We start from the raw sequence: 20,553 nt of genomic DNA, 5'->3' as shown, positions 1-20,553 counted from the left end.
GCGAACAAATTGGACCACTTCACATTTATTCAAAATGTACTGCATCTGCCAATCATTGACCCATTCGCTCAACTTGGCCAAATCAGGCTGCAGGATATGGTGTAAGGTGACTCTGAGATAAAGGGATGGAGAGAGAAACGAGGTGACTGCAGTCTGACTCTGACTCTTCAAATCAGTTATTGCGCCCTTGTTGAGAGTGAATGTGCCTGAGAACAGGAGAAAAGCAGATCAAGGGCCAGGGGTTTATTTTCTGTAAAAAATAAAATAAACTTGTAACCAGTCAGTGTCTGGCTGAGAACTGACGAGGGGAGGGGAGGGGAGGGGGGAGGGGGGAGGGGGAGGGGGGAGGGAAGGGGTCGTGGGTGGTTGGGGGGAGGGGAGGGGAGGGGCGTGGAGGGGGGGAAGGGAAGGGGAGGGGGCCAGCTTAAAGAACATTCACATAAATATTTTCATGATCCATCTGTGTCTAATGGAAAATCGAGTTTGAAATTGTTGTCAGTGGAAAATTTGTTTAAATGAAAAAAAGGGCCTGAAAACTAATCAATGAATTCTCAGTCAGAAACAATAGTATAATGAAATACAATTGAGGTTTTTCTTTTTTTTTATTCGGAACTAATTCGTTTCTCATGAAAAATTACTGAGATACAAAAACATGTCTTTGACCTAGTAAATGACTTCTCCGTCAGAGACAAAGATACAAAAGTAGAGGAACAAATTTCAGCTCACACACTGAGCTTTGGACAATAACGGTGCCTGATGAAGTTAGTGTGAACGCTACTGAGGTGATTGTATGAGGGGGTGGTGAACGGCGGTGCTGCGATGGCCGAGTGGTTAAGGTGTTAGGTCAGAAATCCAATAGGGTTTCCCCGCGCAGGTTCGAGTCCTGCTCGCAGCGATTAACACCGAAAGCGTTTGCTTTCGGCAGCCCCAGAGCTGGACCTTTTTCTGGTGCCAAGTATGTGGATCACCATCATGCTTTTAGTTCCATGGCTCCGGGCCGAGTGCAGGAAGGTGAGCTTGAAGAGGACACCTGGGTGCCCTCGGGCTGGCATGGACAAGATAAGCCGAATGATTCAGTGCTGTTCCCTTTCTCTGGTTCCATGAGGGAAATCAGAATGTGAGCAGATTGAAAAACAATAGCATCAGGAGCGCAAGGACAAAAAAAGGTCTCATTTCAGAGGAAGATTCTTATGGAATGACACACAGAACATAAGAAATACATTTCATCAGAATACACTGAATGATCATTTCAAAATGCTGCTTGGATGATATGACATCGTGTTCATTCAAACACATTGCTGCAAGCTGGTCATTATTGGGCGTTAGGAACTCCTGGTTATAGCAGATTGGGAATGGAAGGAGCAGCTTCACATCTGCACATTGACAGGTCAAACTGTGTCTCAGATTGACAGCTCCCAGGACAGGTTTTCCTCTCCTCTCGCTCTGTGCTGTGGATTCTCGGGGATGAGTTGGAGTTTCCCAGCTCAGTAACTGTGAAAGCCTCTGAGGCCGGCGATGCTCACAGTGTCTGTTCCCCAGATTCAGGGGGCTGCAGCCAATCAGAGCTGTGCCTGGGTTAACCCAGGGCTGGTTGAAATGATGATATTGTTCACAAGCTGAATTCTATTTGATCAGATGTAGATACAGATTGTCTGCACTCAGTCACTAAACAACAAGATCCCACCTTCATATAGAGTTGATGAGAGGGGATGGAGGGATAGAGTGAGTTGGGGCAGTGAGACACACACCGCCAGACAATGCCTCAGTGACAGAAATCCTTGTAAATTCCGGCTTTATCCAGAGAGATTCTCTTGGAGAAACAGAAGCTGCAGTATCAGTTCTCAGAAAAAAACATCAGGTAAGGCGATAAAGGAGCAGCGCTCTGAAAGCTACTGGTTTTGCTAACAAATATATCTGTTGGACTTTAACCTGGTGTTGTGAGACTTCTTATCACGAGGGCAGAATCAGTGGAGTTCAGATATCTCAGAGGATTGTTGGGCTGGAGATGACGAAAGGCAGGAAGAGCTGAGGACATGGAGGGATTTGGAAACACGGATAAGAATATTAAAACTGAGACATTGCTTAACCACGAGTCAGTGTTTGTCACTGAGCACAGGGTTGATGCATTTATACATTTGGAGTAAATTCTGATTTAATGACGAGAAATCAATTAGCAGCTTCCTGGACACAGCAGCGCAATAAATCGGATCAGAAGTGGATCACATGGTCCCTCAAGCCTGCTGCTCCATTCAGTAGGATTATATTATAGATTCACAAACCACAGAATCTTTACAACGCAGTAACAACCCATTTGGTGTTATTGAAACAACATTCTATCTAATCCCACTCCCCCGCCTCACAGCCCCGAGACCTGACTTTGGTTCTGACCTTTGCTGATTTTGCACATTCTCCCCCGTGGGTTTCCTCTGGGTTCTCTGGTTTGCTCCCTGGTTGAAAGATGTGCAGGTGAGGTGGATTGGCCATGTTAAATGTTGCTTTAGTTTCCAAAGATATGTACATTAGGCACTGAATCGCTGCAGTTTTGATAATTATCTTGAATATTTTCCCCTGGTTCTTGATGAACTCTTGACTGGAATATGAAAACCTCTATCATTGAATCCCTACAGTGCAGAATGTGGCCATTCGGCCCATTGCGTGTGCACTGACTCTCTGACCTATCCACTCAACCTCACATATTTACCCTGTTAATCCTCCTAATCTAAACATACTGGGAGACATTCGGGGAAATTTAGCATGGTAAGTCCATTTCCCCTATCAATGGAGTGTGGAGGCAACCAAAGCACCCGGAGGGAAGCCAAGTGGGCACAGAGAAAATGTGGAAAATACACACAGTCACTGAAGGCCAGAATTGAACCCGGCCCTTTTACCTTTCATTGTCTCTCTATAATCTTCCTACCAGAATGAATCACTTCACAATTCTCAGCTTTGAATTTCAGCTGTAACTTGTCCACTCATTCCGTCAACTTGTCTCTGTCCTTTTTGCAGTTTTACACTATCCTCCTCAGAGTTCACAATGCTCCCAACTTTCACATCATCCACAAATTCTGAAATTGCGCCCTGCACACCATGACGTCGGTCACTAATATATCCTGGTGCATGTTCACAGTATCTACAGCTTGTGTGCAGATCAATGTGATTGACTGCAGTTTGAGGGTGAAAACAGAAAAGCGGAGCCAATGCAAATGCTTGCATATTCCACGGAAATATTGCAGAATTGTTGTCAAGTAGCTTTGTTATCATCGTTAACAGAAAATAGCACAGAATGGTTTCGATGCATCAACCTCTGAATGATCAGTCCAACACACTTCCGCTGCGTCACTTTGCTCTGGTAAATCCAGCTCCCCCTGCTGCCTATCAATGTAGCCATTCAGATATTCACTTCCACATTGTTGTTTAACTCCAGCACGAGTGTGAGGGAGCTTCAGTCTGGCCACACAATTCCACTGCAGAACACCAAGAATGCAATGGACGGAAAAGACACGCACAAAAGCAGCAAAAGAGACTGTTTGTAAATGAGTGACGACAGACAAAGGTTCCGAGAAACCTGCAGGACCCGGAATTGATCACTCACATGTTAAATTAGTTTCCTGTTGCAAATATATTCTTGTAAGCATATTTCCTGCTGTACAGCTGTCCTGCTTTGAACTATTGCTCAAAGATGTTCACTGTTGTTGTGTAAAGTGTTTCACTGTTTGTAAATATATTTCCTGCTGTGCTCTATGATATAGAGGGTTACAGCATGGAAACAGGCCCTTCGGCCCAAAGTGTTCATGCTGCCCATTGTCTTTTTACCTCGGAGTTATTCCCAATTATCCGTGTTTTGCCAATATCTCTCCAGGCCACTCTTACCCAGGTAACTGTCTCAAATGTTGGTGAGTGTTTTTTTTTCTTTCTGCTGTTGTGAAATATGCTGCCCTGTTGTCGTGTTTCCGGCTGTGTAAATATTTTTTCTTCTTCTCTGTTCACATATCGCCTTCCCTTGCAAACGTGTTCCCTGTTGTGTAAAAAAGATTCTCCCTGAGGACTTTTTTTGTCTGTAAATTGTTGCATGTTGTGTTAAGATGTTCCCTCTTCTTGTGGAAGGCTCTGGTTGCAGAAAAAGCCATTTACTCCAGATCGAGGTTTTTCGGGGAAAAGGGAAGCCAAATAACAGTTGGTGTTCTCCAGGTAAAAGTCACAACTGCTTCACAGTTACCGTTAAGTTGTTTATTCATCACTATGAGCAGGAATAGCAGAGGATGGTTTCGATCCATCGACCTCTGGGTTATGGGCCCAGCACGCTTCCACTGCGCCACTCTGCTGCGGCAAAAATTCCACTCTGCTGCCCATCAATGTAGTCAGACAGATGTTCACTCCTCTATCGTTTAACAGGAACACCAGTGTGAGGAGGCATCACTGCATCACACCGAGAATACAACAGCAGCATGAGAGACTGCTTGGACATATGGAACGACAGACAAAGTGTTGGGAAACCGGCAAGATACGGAATTGGAGAGTCGATCACTATTTTAAAAGGAATTTTCTGTTGCAAATACGTGTTTGTAAATATATTTCCTGCTGCGTAACTGTGCTCTCTGTTGTTGAGAAATGTTTTCTGTTGTTGTCTAAAATGCCTTCCCGGCTGTGTAAATATTAGAACATAAGAACATAAGAACATAAGAAATAGGAGCAGGAGTAGGCCATCTAGCCCTTCGAGCCTGCCCCGCCATTCAATAAGATCATGGCTGATCTGTTGTGGCTCAGTTCCACCTTCCCGCCCTCTCCCCATAACCCTTAATCCCCTCTCTTATCAAGAACCCATCAACCCGCTTCTTAAAATATTTAGCGAGGCAGCCTCGCTAAATATGATCCATCTTGTGTCAATATTTTTTAAAATACTCTCTTAATATATGTCCTGTTCTGTAAACGTGTTCCCTGTTACATAAGAACATAAGAAATAGGAGCAGGAGTAGCCCATCTCGCCCTTCGAGCCTGCCCCGCCATTCAATAAGATCATGGCTGATCTGAAGTGGATCAGTTCCACTTTCCCGCTTTCTCCCCATAACCCTTCATTCCCTTGTCTATCAAAAACCTATCTACCCGTCACTTAAATATACTTAGCGAGGTAGCCTCCGCCACTTCAATGGGCAGTGAATTCCAGAGATTCACCACCCTTTGAGTGAAGAAGTTCCTCCTCAAATCTGATCTAAACTGCCCCCCACCCCTTATCTTGAGGCTGGGCCCTCTAGTCTTGCTATCCTTTCTGAGCGGGAAGAATCTGTCTATCTCTATCCTATCTATCACCTTCATTATCTTATATGTCTCTATAAGATCCCCCCGTCATCCTTCTAAACTCCAACGAGTACAGACCCAGTCTATCCAGTCTCTCTTCATAGGCTAACCTCCTCATCTCAGGTCTCAGCCTAGTGAACCTCCTCTGCACTGCTCTGTTGTGTCAAAATATTCTCCGTGAAGATGTTTTCCGTTTTGCTAATGTTAATTATCTGATCTCATAATATTCCATGTTGGGTTAAAATGTTGTCTGTTGTGTTAAGATCTTCTCTGTTCTTGTATAAAACTCTGGTTAGACTGTAAGTGGATAACGATCGCCCAATTTCGACTGTCTTTTACCCTCTGTTCGGGAATGTGATTGGGTGATTCATATTGTGTCCAACACATGCATGTGAGTGAGATTTGTTCTGTGTCTCTCCGTCTCCGGTTGGAGTTGCGAGTTTTTATTTGTTTTATTCATTTCGAGAGGTGGGTACCACTGACTAGGCCAACGTTCATTGCCAATCCCTAACCGGCCTTAAGTATGTGGTGGTTTGCTGCTTTCTTAAACTGCTGCTGTCCCTGAGGTGAGGGAACAACCACGGTGCTGTCAGCCTAACAGTGGAGAAACAGAAGCTGCAGTCTCAACTCTCACTGATTTTGTAGCAGAGACAAATTAATAATCCCACACTCAGGAACAGTGCTGCATTTTGACAGAAGAGATGGGGAAAGGCAATAGAAACTGACTGGTCCAGTTCTGAGCAGTGTGCAGGCTCAGGGGGACCTGAGGGTCAGAGAGATCTTTGAAGGAGAGAGACGATTTTAAGAGAGTTGTCAGGAAGGCGGATTGGATGTTTGGCTTCATAACTGGAGATACTGAGTATAAAAACTGGGAAGTTCTGCTCAATCTTTATGAAGCTCTGATTAACTGTAGCTGTTTTAGGATTGCCCCCAGACCCGGTAACCAGACTTTACAAAGTGTGTGAGAGTCCTTATGAAGGGGAAAAGGAGATTTACTGTTTTGGATCCAGCGGTGAGTGATTTTAGCTCCAAGGTGTGGCTGGATAACTCGGAGTTTCTCTCTGTGCAGCAAAAGGGATTGAGTGGCGCTGGAAGAGAGGTGTAAAAGAGTAGAACATATTGAACTAAGGTACACAGGGGGAAGTTGCTGCATTAGCTGCTAGCAGAAGGATTCGGGGACAGGCATTGAAGATTGAAGACAGGAAGTGCAAGAGGCTTAGCATCCCGACAGTGCGGAAGGAGGCCATTCGGCCCAGATATTCTGCACCGACTGTCCGACAGTGAATCCCTCCCTGTCACTCTACGTAATTACTCTGCTAATCCGCCTAACAGTAAGGGTCAATTTAGCCTGACCAATCCACCAAATTTGCTCGTCGTTGGAGATGGGAGGAAACCGGAGCATCCGAAGGAAACCCACGCAGACACGGGGAGAGCGTGCAATCTCCACACAGACAGGCACCAAAAGAATGTTAGAAGTGGACGTTAGATTTCTGCTGTTGACAAACTCTGGGGATTCCACTTAATTTTTTTGGCATCTGGGAATCAGAGAAGTAACTAAAAACAAAACTGAAAATAAATATGATCACGGCAGTCATTCACATGGCGCTAACATTTGGGGATGACTTGCATATGTTGACCGCGTGGCCTAATGGATAAGGCGTCTGACTTCGGTAATCCTGGTGATGATGGTATCAGAAGATTACAGGTTCGAGTCCTGTCGCGGTCGTTTTACGCAGAAATCTGGTAAAACTTCCGGCAAACTGAGATTTCCTTCTTCAGCTGAAAGCTCTGCATTTTCTTGCAAACATTGCGGGGCGCTTTCTCAGAATGTATTTCCTTGTTGTTTTGGCCATTACATTTTCTCACCTCATTATTTTAGCCTCCTCCGAAGAAATCTATCTTTTTTGCGTGATCTTAATAAATTATTGATGCCCCCGAATGGAGCAACAGGCTTTGTAGCAAATAGTTTAATAAAATTCTGTGGAGGAAGAGGTTTAATAACGAGCTGAGTGAAGTGTTTCTGATTACAGGGATGAAAGGTGATGTCACTGGGCTGGTAATCCAGAGGCCCGCACTAATCTTTGGGGACACCGGAATTAAAGGAAAACATGGAAAAATTAAAATCTGACTGGGATTCCCAGTCCTGTCAGACTGTATGGTTGCTTTCCGAGTTCTGCAGAGATATTTTCTCTGCAATGAGTTCCCGGGAGGTAAACACTGCTTCGTCTTTCACTCGTTGTCGCCACCTTCATTGCAAAGAATTATCTTGAGAAAAAAAAAAGATTCAGGGCTCGTCCGGGATTTGAACCCGGGACCTCTCGCATTCTAATACTGTGCCCAAAGCGAGAATCATACCACTAGACCAACGAGCCACCCACGGCAATCTATCCCCTGAACTTTTCAAAGTGTCCCAAAGTTAGGCAATTTTTTTTGACCACTGAGAGATTTATTGAACAATGTTCCATTTCACTGTCTGTTTTGATGAAGTCATGATGTAGAGATGCCGGCGTTGGTTTGGGGTAAACACAGTAAGAAGTCTCAAAACACCAGGTTAATGTCCAATCGGTTTATTTGATCGTAAACCCACAAGCTTTCTGGGTTTGCCCATTCATAAGAACATAAGAACATACGAAATCGGAGCAGGAGTAGGCCACCTAGCCCCTTGAGCCTGCCCCGCCATTCAATAAGATCATGGCTGACCTGTCGTGTCTCAGTTCCACATTCCCGCCCTCTCCACATAACCCTTAATCCCCTTGCCTATCAAAAACCTATCCACCCGCGTCTTAAATATATCTAGCGAGGCAGCCTCCACCACTTCAACGGGCAGAGAATTCCAGAGATTCACCACCCTTTGAGTGAAGAAGTTCCTCTTCAACTCCGTTCTAAACCGCCCCACTTTATCTTGAGGCTGTGGCCTTTAGTCTTACTGTCCTTTCTGAGCGGGAAGAGCCTCTCCACCTCTATCCTATCCATCCCATTCATCATCTTATATGTCTCAATGAGATCTCTCCTCATTCTTCTAAACTCTAACGAGTACAAGCCTAGTTTATTCAGCCTCTCCTCATAGCTCAACCCCCTCAACTCCGGCATCAGCCTAGTAAACCTCCTCTGCACTCCCTCCAAGGCCAAAATATCCTTGCGTCATCACCCGACAAAGGGGCAAACCCCGGAAGCATGTGAGTTTACGATCAAATAAATTGATTGGACTCTTACCTGGTGTTGTGAGACTTCTTACCCAGTCAAAGAAGGCAGAGGATCACACTGGAAGGATTTGTTTCTGAATAGAGGGCTGTGGCAAGTGGTTCCTCAGGGATCAGTGCTGGGACCTTTGCTGTTTGTAACATATAAATTATTTGGCGGAAAATGTAACTGATTTGATTAGTAAGTTTGCAGACAACACAAACGATGGAGGATTTGTGGGTAGTAATGAGGGCCATCAGAGGATACAGCAGAATATAGATCAGTTGGAGACTTGGGCAGAGAGATGGCCGATGGAATTTAATCCGGACAAATGTGGGTTAATTCATTTTGGAAGGTCTAATACAGATAGGGAATATACAGTAAATGGCAGAACCCATAAGAGTATTGATAGCCAAAGGGATCTGAGTGGACAGGTCCACAGGTCTTTGAAATTGGCAATGCTGGTGGAGAAGGTAGTCAAGGAGGCACATAGCATTCTTGTATTCATCGGCTGAGACATTGAGTTTAAAAATTGGCAAGTCATGTTGCTGCTTTATAGAACCTTACTGAGGCTGCACTTGGAATTTAGTGTTCAGTTCCGACCGCCAAACTACCAGAAGAATGTGGAGGCTTTGGAGAGGGTGCAGAAAAGATTTACTAGGATGTTGCCTGCTAAGGATGGCATTAGCTATGAGGAGAGTTTCGAGAAACTTGGTTTGTCCTCACGAGAACGAAAGAGTTTGAGGGGCGACTTGCGAGAAGTCCACAAGATTACGAGAGGCATGGACAGAGTGGACAGTCAGAAGCTTTTTTTTCCCCCTGGGTGAAAGAATCAGTCTCTCGGAGGCAAAGGTTTAAGGTGTGAGGGACAAGGTTTAAAGGAGATGTATGAGGGAAGGAGTGGTGGGTGCCTGGAACTCTTTGCCACGGATGTAGTGGAAATGGATACGGTAGTGACTTCTTAGCGGTGTATTGACAAATTCATGAATAAGATGGAAATAGAGGGATCTGGTCGCGGAATGGAAGGAGGGTTTAGATAAGTCGGGTAGCATGATCGATGCAGGCTTGGAAGGCCGAAGGGCCTGTTTCTGTGCTGTAATTTTCTTTGATCTTTGCTCACCCAGAGAAAATCTACGCAAACACGGGGAAACATGGAGACTCCACACAGACACTGAGTCAAACCGGGAATCAAACCCGGGTCCCTGGTGCTGTGAGTCAGCAGCAGCTTCCTATCCACCCTGTCCGTTTCTTATACACCTCAATCAGGTCTCCTCTCAGCTTTCACTGCTCTAAGTAAAATAATCTGATCCAATCCAATCTCTCTTCATAGCTCAAATTCTCCATCCCAGTCTACGATCTGGTCCCTGGTAAATGGACACTGCACCCTCCCCAGTGCAATCAAATCCTTACTGTAGTGATTTGACCGGAACTGCACACTGTCCTCCAGCGGTGGCCTCACCAAAATGTTGTCCAGCTCGAAGTGAACCTTCCTGCTCTTACAATCATGCATTAATATTCCATTCCTCACGCTGCATGAATCTTCACAACTCACAGACTCAAAGGGATTTCCAATATTGGAAAACATTGGAGGTTTCCTTTGTATTTTCAGGGATTTGGAATCAGTGGATCATCCAAAAATAGAACTGAAAAATATGAAATCACAGCATTTATTGACATTGTGCTAATGTCAGGGTAATATTCAACGTGTTGACGACGTGGCGTCGCCACGTCAAAGGTGAGCCAAAATGCTGATGAATTGAACGAACGTTGATCTCGGGTCACGAAAAGTGTCGGTACAAATGTAAAGATTTCCATTTTCGAAAGTTTCAATTCTTGACAGTCTTTTATTTTTGCCGTTTTCAAAATTAGAGAACAACACAAATACAATTTTACATAATAAAATTGCGGTGAACTCCCCGTCGGGGAATTGAACCCCAGTCTCTCCCGCGTGACAGGCGGGGATACTAACCACTATACTAACGAGGAACTGACCCTGTTATTGGCGAAACGCATTGTACACTTGCCATTTACACTTCCGGAACGACAACTCAGTTCTGACAAGATCAGTTATTTTCCCCAATACGGAGAACCATTTAATGCAGCAAACAGCGGCTTCAACGAATTAATTAAGATTTTTGGATTAGCAGGAAAGAGAATGAGATGGATGCATGAAGTAAAAAAACACAAATCAGGTGGAGACAGAAAGGTGCGTTTGCCGTTCATATCAAACCGCATGTTCTTTTTAATTTTGGAGGAAAGACGGGGTGTCTTGAAGTCTGAACATTCTGGACAATCTCAGCTGGTCCCTCTCCACAGATGATGTCAGGCCTGCTGAGTTTTTCCAGCATTTTCATTTGTTGTTTCAGATTCCAGCATTGGCAGTATTTTGCTTTTATCTTGTCTCGAAATGTGTTTTTTTTTCCCAAACGGCTGGAAGTTTCAAAGTGCTTTACAGCTGAGATACATTTCTTTCATTATATTGTCTTTTTATTGCCCGAGGTACAGGCGCAGATTGAGCAAATACATAAAGTACTGTATCTCTCATCGTTTTGAAATTCGTCATTTCAGGAACAATAAACTTTATCCAGATCCAAAATCCGAGGACGGATGAATAATTGTTCCTTGAATCTGACGTGATTTGAACACACAACCTTCTGATCTGGAGTCAGACGCGCTACCGTTGCGCCACAAGCTCACAGACTTTACGGGCCTTTTACATCTGTGTTGTGTTTGGTGAATTCAAAAACCAAACAGGGAATTGTCTCCCTCTTTATTTTCTCGGGATTTAAATAGATTGGAAGGGTAACAACGAAGCAAAATTAACGAGAAAGTAGAAACACAACATTATCCTACAGGAGAAATGTGTTCTTTGTTCAAGAGGTGATTAGAAAGGGCATTTTTGTATGACGAGGTGGCCCAGTGGTGAAGGCGATGGATTGCTACTTCATTGCGTTCTACACATTTGGGTTTGCATCCCATCCTCGTCGGAAATACGTCTTCACTGCCCCTTTATTGGGGGTAAACTCAGTGTGTGGGGATGCGGCCTGGGTCGGATTGCTGTTGGTGTAGACTCGATGGGCCGAATGCCCTTCTTCTGCACTGTGGGGATTGTTTGACTTTCGGGGCGGCAGCTTCACTTCTCTGAAAGCATTGATCCACCAGTTCCTTCTCTAAAAAGCCGACTCCAATGAGTTCCTGACCACAATCTTTGAATATCTCACCAGATAACGATGGAAAGTCCAACATGTCATTCTTTGCGCCGCAGCTGCAGCACTTATTCCCCATTCCCATAGAACATTACAGCACAGAAACAGGCCTTTTGGCCTTCCCTGGCTGTGCCGAACCATTTTTCTACCTAGTCCCACTTACCTGCACCTGAACCATATCCTTCCGCACCCCTCTCATCCATGTACCTGTCCAAGCTTTTCTTCAATGTTAAAAATGAACCCGCATTTACCACTTCATCCGGCAGCTCATTCCACACTCCCACCGCTCTCTGTGTGAAGAAGCCCTCCCCGCCCACCCCAATATTCCCTTTAACCTTTCCCCTTCACCCTTAACCCATGTCCTCTACTTTTTTTTCCTCCCCTCGCCTCCGTTGAAAAAGTCTATTTGCATTCACTCTATCTATACCCATCATAATTTTGCACGCCTCTATCAAATCTCCCCCCATTCTTCTAAGATCCAGGGAATAAAGTCCTAACCTATTCAACCTTTCTCTGTAACTCAGTTTCTCAAATCCCGGCAACATCCTTGTAAACCTTCTCTGCAATCTTTCAACCTTATTAATATCCTTCTTGTAATTAGGTGACCAAAACTGCATGCAGTACTCTAAATTCGGCCTCACCAATGTCTTATACAGCCTCACCATAACATTCCAACTCTTATACTCAATACTTTGATTTATAAAGGCCAATTTTCAAAAGCACTCTTTACGACCCTATCTACCTGTGACGCCACTTTTAGGGAATTCTGTATCTGTATTCCCAGATCCTTCTGTTCTACTGCACTCTTCAGTGTCCTACCATTAACTTTGTATGTTCCAGCTTGGTTTGTCCTTCCAAAGTGCAACACCTCACACTTGTCTGCATTAAACTCCATCTGCCATTCTTCTGCCCATTTTTCTAGCTGACTCAAATCCCTCTGTAAGCTTTGAAAACCTTCCTCACTGTCCACTACTCCTCCAATCTTTATATCGTCAGCAAATTTACTGAACCAATTTACCACATTATCATCCAGATCATTGATGAGCTTTTGGGGTTTGCCCCTTCGTCAGGTGAATGGAGAGTTCTGGCCTCAGACAGAGCATATAACAGCACAGACAGTTTACAGATTACTGATTAGAATGCGAACGTTTACACCTAACCTGCAATTCAAGTCTTAAAGATGCCAAAAAATGTGAGTGGAAAGAGCATTATGCATAGGTTAAAGAGATGTGTATTGTCTCCAGACAGTACAGTAATTAAGGGTTTGCAAACCCAGACAAGTCACGGGGGGTTACAGATAGGGCGACATGAACCCAAGATCCCGGTTGAGACCCTTCCACATGTGCGCGGAACTTGGCTATCAGTCTCTGCTCAGCGACTCTGCGCTGTCGTGTGTCGTGAAGGCCGCCTTGGAGAACGCTTACCCGAAGGTCAGAGGTCGAATGCCCGTGCTATAAGGCAGCAGCAGCTTCCGGTCCACCCTGTCCATTCCTTATATACCTCAATCAGGTCTCCTCTCAGCCTTCACTGCTCTGAATAAAACAGTCTGATCCAATCCAGTCTCTCTTCACAGCTCAAATTCTCCATCCCAGACAACGATCTGGTTACTGGTAAATGGACCATGTTCTGCAGTAATATATTCTCTGCAATGATTTCTCGGGAACTCGAATCTGCTCCTGATTTTAATCATTTTCTGAATCTACTTTGGAAAAAAATAAAAATAAACCCTGGGCTCGTCCGGGATCTCTCTCATTTTAATGCCGCGACCCTAAGCGAGAATCATACCCCTAGACCAACGAGCCAACCGCCAAAGCTCACGAAATGAAAATATTTTTTCAATATCTCCCACAGATTATGAACCATCTTTTCGTAACAACATTGTAAGATCAGGAACGTTCCCGAACAATGTTCCATTTCACTGTCTGTTCTGGTGAAGATCAGAAGCAGTGATATCAGTTTTCACCACTCCCCAAGTCGACCTGTGGTTGTAACTCGCCAGTCGCGTCGGTAATCTCATTCTGACAGCCGGATTTGATTTGATTTGATTTATTTTTGTCACATGAAATAGTATACAGTGAAAGGTATGGTTTCTTGCAGACAAAGCATACCGCACATAGAGAAGGAAGGGAAAAAGTGCTGGATGTAATACCACCTCATCTTTCTACAAATAAGGGGACCAAAACTGGACACAATATTCCAGTTGTGACTTCATCCACACAATTGAAACAATATTTCTCTACTTTCTTACTCCAGTTCTTTTGCAGTATATGCTTACATTCAAATTGCCTTTTAAATTATACATTTTACCCGCATACTGACTTTCTGTGATTCTGGACAGAGACAGCCAGATCCCTCTGCCCAGACAGATTTTGAAACTGCTTTCCAGAAGGATAATAATTTGCCTTTCGCATTTATCCACATTGAACTCCATCTGCCGAAAGCTATCCAATTCTCTGAGTATATCTAGATCCATCTGGAATATTTTTACATCCTCTTCACCGCCTGCTTTCCCACAAATTGTGTATTATTCACAAATGTTGTCGTGTTACACTCTGACCCTGCTTGCAGATCATTGATATAGATTGGAAAGAGTTGAGATCCGAGGACTGGCCCCTGTGGCACCCCGCTTGTTACAGTTCGCCAGCCTAAGAAGGATCCATTTTTCCCCCATTTATCCCGACCCTCTGCTCCCTGTCAGTCAGCCAATCCTCAATCCAATCCAGTTCTCTCCGCTGACTCCCAGACACCAGAACACTTCATGGGAAAACTCTAGCTGCTGTTACCTACAAAAAAAAACTACGGTCCAGTTCCTACATTCCTGACTCAGTAACACCTCCAGAAACAGCCCCAAAAAGAATGAACTGAAATGATACAGTTTAATGAGGAAAATCAGGTCTGTATAGCAGCGACACGGCATGTGCTTGTGGCGCGACGATAGCGGGACTTACTCCCATATTATGAAAGTTTCCTGTTCAAATCACGTCAAGCGTCTGGTGCAGTTGATTTTATTTCTGGATAATATTCCCGAAATGATCAATTTCAAAACCATTAATTAAATGATATTTTAGGAATACTCCCGGTTTACAGGCCAAGCTTTTATTTCTTTACACAGTTTTATATCGGAGCAATGTGTCAGGGATGTGATGTGTCCATTGCTTATAAAATAAAAGCCAAGCCCACAATCCCAGATAAATTTCCGTGTCATCAAAGAGGAGAACTGACTGACGGTGATTTAACGGAGGATTCACACCTCAGGCCAGGAGCAAGGCTGAGAATGCGGCCTTCATAAATAACCTCGATATTACATAGAAACATAGAAGATAGGAGCGGGAGGAGGCCATTTGGCCCTTCGATCCTCCTCTGCTATTCATCACGATCATGGCTGATCGTCCACTCAGCAGTCTAATCCTGCTTTCTCCCCATATCCTTTGACCCCATTCGTCACAAGTGCTAAATCTAACCGCTTCTTGAATACATTCAATGTTTTGGCATCAACTACTTCCTGTGCGAATGAATTCCACAGGCTCTTTGGGTGAAGAAATGTCTCCTCATCTCCGTCCTAAGACGGGAATGAAACCCGTGCTGAATAAGATGCCCGACCAACTGAGAGAAACCTGTCGCCCAAGGTGACACAAATCAACAAGAGGGTGCAAATTTACTGCCAACGAAACCAGGATAACCCCTGGGGCAGCAGCCAAGTGCCCCACTTGGATGTGAATGCGAATATCATAGCAAAGGGTGGCTTTAATCCATTATCTTCGGGGTTATGGGCCCAGCACGCTTCTGCTGCGCCACTCTGCTCTGCACACACTTGCTTTCTGCCTTTTATCAAGAACACAAGGGTAGGGAAACTCGGCCGTTGTCAGAACTGTCTCTGAGTTTGGAATTCTGTCTGTATTTGTCCAGCTCTGGGGTTGTAGGATGGGACTCAGGTCCAGGACTCTGGCTGTGGTTGAAAAATGGGTAGAGACACGTTTTAAATATAATGAGGATGAAGATGGAATTCAAATCGATTTGCGCAGGGCGGGTGTTCGTTGAGTGAGTGGATCAGAATGGCCGGAAAGTTTAAGACGCTGTTTTCAGGCATCACATTTCTCTGAAACCCCAATCCTGACGGTGATTTTTCCGTATCGAGGCACCATCCAATCCCGCGAAATCTTTCAGCTGGAAGCACAAGGGCAGCAGATGCAGAGAAACAAGGACCACCTGCAAGTTCCACTCCGAGAGACACACACCATCCTGACTTGGAAATATATTGCCGTTTCTGTGGCTGTCTCACAATCCTGGAACACCCTCCCTAACAGCACAGTGTGTGTACATATACCATACGGACTGCAGTGGCTCAAGAAAGAACTTACCACCAAATTAATACTAGATAAGGAATGCTGGCCGAGTCCGCGACAGCAACATCCCGTGAGAATAACATTTTGAAAAATCATCTGTGTCGGAGTCGGGGAACATCTGACTTCAGATTAAAAAACTATGTATGTCAATCAAATCCTGAAGGCGGATACTTTCTACCAGATGTGTGTCTGACACCATCTGTGGAGAGAGACCAGCTGAGATTGTCCAGAATGTTCAGTCTTCAAGACACCGACTTTCCTCCAAAATTAAATAGAACATGCGGTTTGATATGAACGGCAAACGCACCTTTCTGTCTCCACCTGATTTGTGTTTTTTCCTTCATGCATCCATCTCATTCTCTTTCCTGCTAATCCAAAAGTTTTAATGAGTTAGTTAAAGCCGCTGTTTGCGGCATTAAATGGTTCTCCGTATTGGGGAAAATAACTGATCTCATCAGAACTAAGTTGTCGTTCCGGAAGTGTAAGTAACCAGTGTATAATGCGTTTCGGCGGGCAGAAGTGAAAATACTCGTTAGTATAGTGGTTAGTGTCCCCGCCTGTCACGCGGGAGTCCGGGGTTCAATTCCCCGACGGGGAGATTATCGCTCTTTTATGTTGTTCTCTAACTTTGAAAACAGAAACAAAGACTGTCAAGAAATGAAACTTCCAAAAATGCAAATCTTTACATTTGTACCGACACTTTTCGTGACCTGAGATCGACGTTCGTTCAATTCATCAGCATTTTGGCTCACCTTTGACGTGGCGACGCCACGTAGTCAACACGTCGAATATTACCCTGATATTAGCACAATGCCAATAGATGCTGTGATTTCATATTTTTCAGTTCTAATTTTGGATGATCCACTGATTTCCAGATCCCTGAAAATACAAAGGAAACCTCCAATGTTGTTTTCAATATTGGAAATCCCTTTGAGTCTGTGAGTTGTGAAGATTCATGCAGCGTGAGGAATGGAATATTAATGCATGATTGTAAGAGCAGGAAGGTTCATTTCCAGTTGGAAAAAAATTTTGGTGAAGCCACCGCTGGAGGACAGTGTGCACTTCCGGTCAAATCACTACAGTAAGGATATGATTCCACTGGAGAGGGCGCAGTGTCCATTTACCAGGGACCAGATCGTTGCCTGGGATGGAGAATTTGAGCTATGAAGAGAGTCCATGCAGACACCATTCACTGTCCTATTCTCATCAACCATCTTCGTCACTTCCTTGAAACACTCGATCATGTTCGTGAGACAAGAGCTCCCCTTTACAAAACCATGTTGTTTCTCACTAATATGTCCACTCATTTCCAAGTGGGAAATACCCTGTCTCGACGAATTCTCTCCAATAATTCCCCGACCATTGATGGAAGGCTCACCGGCCTGTAATTACCTGGATTTTTGGTGTTATCCTTCTTCAACAGAGGAATAATATAGGCGGTTCTCCAATCATCTGGGACCTCCACTGTAGCCAGTCAGAATGCAATGATTTCTCTCAGGCTCCAACAATTTCCTCCCTTGTCTCTCTCAGTATTTGGGGTCTCTCCCATCAGAACTATCTTACCGACCTTAATATTTCTCAAGGGCACCAATACCTTCTCCGTTTTGATTTCAACATGACTCAAACCACCTGCACATCCTTCCCCAGACTCATCATCATACACGACATTTTCAGTCAACACTGACGCAAAGTTCTCATTTAATACTTCACCCATTTACTCTAGCTCCATGCATAGATTCTCTTCGTTGTCCTTGAGTGGGCCGACCCTCTCCCTGGTTACCCTCTTGCTCGTTATGTATGTAAAATCAGCCCTGGGATTTTCCTTAATCCTGCTGGCCAGTGTATTTTTCGTGGCCACTTTTAGTCTATTGTTTCATTATGTTTTCATCTTCCTCATCAGGTTAAGGAGCGACACTCCAAAAGCTCATCTTACCAAATAAATCTGTTGGACTTTAACCTGGTGTCCTGCTGCTACTTAATGTGCCCACCCCAGTCCAACGTCGGCAACTCCGCGTCTGTCTGTGAGAGAATGGAATTAATACTGTATCTGTCATCCATGATGTGCAGACAGATTTGTTCCTCTATCTCTTTCTCACCACACTTCCCTTTTTCCTTCTCTATCACTTCTGATCACATTGTATTGAATAGTAATTGCCTGGTGTTCTATGTGACTGATGTAGTCACTCTGTCCGTGGTACTGTTGGGGACTCAATGTGTATTTGCCAGTTAGTGGGAGCTGAGAGTGACTGCGGGGTTCATTCCCTCCCTGCGATGCTCTGCCATTTTGGGATTAATGTTGTAACTGTCCTTCTCGGTCACTATATGAGGGACTGGGTTTACTTTTACCGATCAGTCTCTGCAACTGCCTGTGGGATTCATCCTCTAATTGTCAGTCTCTGGCTGTGTAAATCAATGTGTACTCTTTAAATATCAGAGAAGAGAGAAAATTACAGCACAGGAGCAGCCCTTCAGCCCTCTAAGCCTCCGCCGACCATGCTGCCCATGTGAACTAAAACCTCCTTTCAGTCTGTGGCACTGAGCCTGCTTTCTGCTCAATGGGCCGAGTGTTGGCGAGTGGAATTAGTTGGGCAGCCCAGGGCATTTCATACATCACTGTAGATTCGATGGGCCAAAGGGCCTCTTCTACACTATCCTATTCTCTGATACAGGGCCTTACAACCCAAGCTTGGAAAATGATGTATTCATAGATAATGTATTTTGGGTGGATGTCAGTATAAACTGCAGAAATTTGGTTCATGTCTTGAAACTCACAGTTTGTTTTCCCCGCATAGAATTGTTGAGATTTCAAACATTTGAATTTGTTGTGAATGCTGAAAATGTAGTGACTTTCAGAACACTTCATAGAATCATAGAAAACCTACAGTGCATAAAAGGCCATTTGGCCCATCGAGTCCGCACTGACCACAATTCCACCCAAGCCCTACCCCCATATCCCTACGTATTTGCCCCGAATCAAAACATCTCAGGACATTCAGAGGCAATTTCAGCATCGACTGCCGTGCCGCCCAATACCGTTCCGTTTGAGGGAAAAGGTAAACTGGCCCGTACGGGGATCGAACCTGCGACCTTGGCGTTATTAGCACCACGCTCTAACCAACTGAGCTAACCAGCCACATTCAAACCGACCTCCACGGATGGTTATCGGGGCGGCACAGTAGCATAATGGTCAGCACTGCTGCTGCACAGCTCCAGGGACCTGGCTTCAATTAGAGAAGTTTGCACATTCTCCACGTGTCTGCGTGTGTTTCCTTCGGATGCTCCAGTTTCCTCCCACAGACCAAAGACGTGTGGGTTAGGTTGATTGGCTGTGCTAAAATTGCCCCTCAGTGTCCTGAGATGCGAAGGCTAGAGGGATTAGCGGGTAAAAAATGTAGGGATATGGGGGTAGGGCGTGGGTAGGATTGTGGTCGGTGCAGACTCGACAGACCTCGGTGGGCCTCGTACTGCACTGTAGGCTTAAAGAAAAACACTTGTCAGAAACATAATGTGATTTCTATATGTGTGTTGCCTGATGTTGTTGTTGCTGTTCTTGTTTTTTTTTCATATTGTGACTGTGTTTTCTCTGTCTGGCAATGAAGATAAATAAATAAATGTCTCATGATCGAATTGAATGGTAGAACAGAGTCAACGTGCCATGTGCAATGTCTGTTCTTAATTGCTGTGTTCTGGTGACTGGAAGAGACGGATTGATGGATACTGAGGGAAATAAGGGTGGAAATTGCAGAGGCAATGGAGGCAATTTCTAACCCAGCTCGTTATATGGGTGGTGCCAAATGAGTGGAGAATTGCAAACGGTAAAGACACCTCTTCAGAAATGGCTGTAAGAATGAGTCCAATCAGTTTCATATCAGTTTAATTGTTGGGCCGAAGGGCCTGTTTCCTCTGTTGTGTTGTTCTTTGTTGTTCAATATGTAATATTCTCCAAATAATTACCCGAGGGGGAAAAAAAAAAACCACCTGTGCTAATGCACAATAATTAAGGAAAGCCCCTCAGTAATCCCATAGTTAATCAACTTGATCGAGATGTTCATGAGGGTAATGGAAAAGGCAAGGATTCAAATCCCATTCCTGACATTGTTTGGGGGAGGCAGTGGCAGTGGACAAGTAATCCAGAGATCCTGGGTAATACTCCGGGAAGCTGGGTTCAAAACCCAAAAGGGCAGATGGTGAAATTTTAATTCAAGACAAACCTGGAATTAATTGTCCATTTTTATAAAATCCCATGCAGTTTACTAGTGTCCTTCAGGGAACAAAATCTGCAGGAGGAGGGTATTTGAATCAGCAAGTCCAGAGGTAACAAAAACATGGATGAGGGTTCCAGGTACAGTTGAGATCAGGTATTATCAACAATGTGTGAAGTTACACAGCTGGAAACAGGTGGCCTTGTTGCAGGAACAGATGTGTGGTCACAATCTCATTTCCAGGTGGAATGATGTGCCAAGGTTATATGGGTTTGTTTCGGCCTCGACAGTGACCAGGGAGAGTGATGGAGTCATTGACTGGGAATGGAA

General features: G+C 44.5%; 6 non-coding genes across 6 annotated transcripts; 2 read left to right on the top strand and 4 right to left on the bottom strand.

Annotated features, from left to right (window-relative positions):
- Positions 1 to 813: 813 nt before the first annotated feature.
- On the top strand, positions 814 to 895 carry trnas-aga (transfer RNA serine (anticodon AGA)). The gene has a single exon. It is a non-coding gene; the product is annotated as a tRNA-Ser (tRNA).
- A 3,355-nt stretch (positions 896 to 4,250) lies between these two features.
- On the bottom strand, positions 4,251 to 4,322 carry trnam-cau (transfer RNA methionine (anticodon CAU)). Its single transcript has one exon. It is a non-coding gene; the product is annotated as a tRNA-Met (tRNA).
- A 2,604-nt stretch (positions 4,323 to 6,926) lies between these two features.
- Positions 6,927 to 7,018, top strand: trnar-ucg (transfer RNA arginine (anticodon UCG)). The gene is given in 2 exon segments: positions 6,927 to 6,963; positions 6,983 to 7,018. It is a non-coding gene; the product is annotated as a tRNA-Arg (tRNA).
- Positions 7,019 to 7,579: 561 nt separating this feature from the next.
- Positions 7,580 to 7,664, bottom strand: trnap-ugg (transfer RNA proline (anticodon UGG)). Its single transcript is given in 2 exon segments — positions 7,580 to 7,615; positions 7,629 to 7,664. It is a non-coding gene; the product is annotated as a tRNA-Pro (tRNA).
- Positions 7,665 to 11,095: 3,431 nt separating this feature from the next.
- Positions 11,096 to 11,167, bottom strand: trnaw-cca (transfer RNA tryptophan (anticodon CCA)). Its single transcript has one exon. It is a non-coding gene; the product is annotated as a tRNA-Trp (tRNA).
- Positions 11,168 to 19,080: 7,913 nt separating this feature from the next.
- trnai-aau (transfer RNA isoleucine (anticodon AAU)) lies at positions 19,081 to 19,154 on the bottom strand. The gene has a single exon. It is a non-coding gene; the product is annotated as a tRNA-Ile (tRNA).
- Between the last annotated feature and the right edge of the window lie 1,399 nt (positions 19,155 to 20,553).

The sequence above is a fragment of the Carcharhinus amblyrhynchos genome, unplaced genomic scaffold, assembly GCF_965287045.1.
Source record: "Carcharhinus amblyrhynchos unplaced genomic scaffold, sCarAmb.v2.hapA scaffold_42, whole genome shotgun sequence".
NCBI classification, from domain to species: domain Eukaryota; kingdom Metazoa; phylum Chordata; class Chondrichthyes; order Carcharhiniformes; family Carcharhinidae; genus Carcharhinus; species Carcharhinus amblyrhynchos.
Note: the sequence above shows the minus strand (reverse complement) of the source record. Positions and strands in the feature narration are given on the sequence as shown.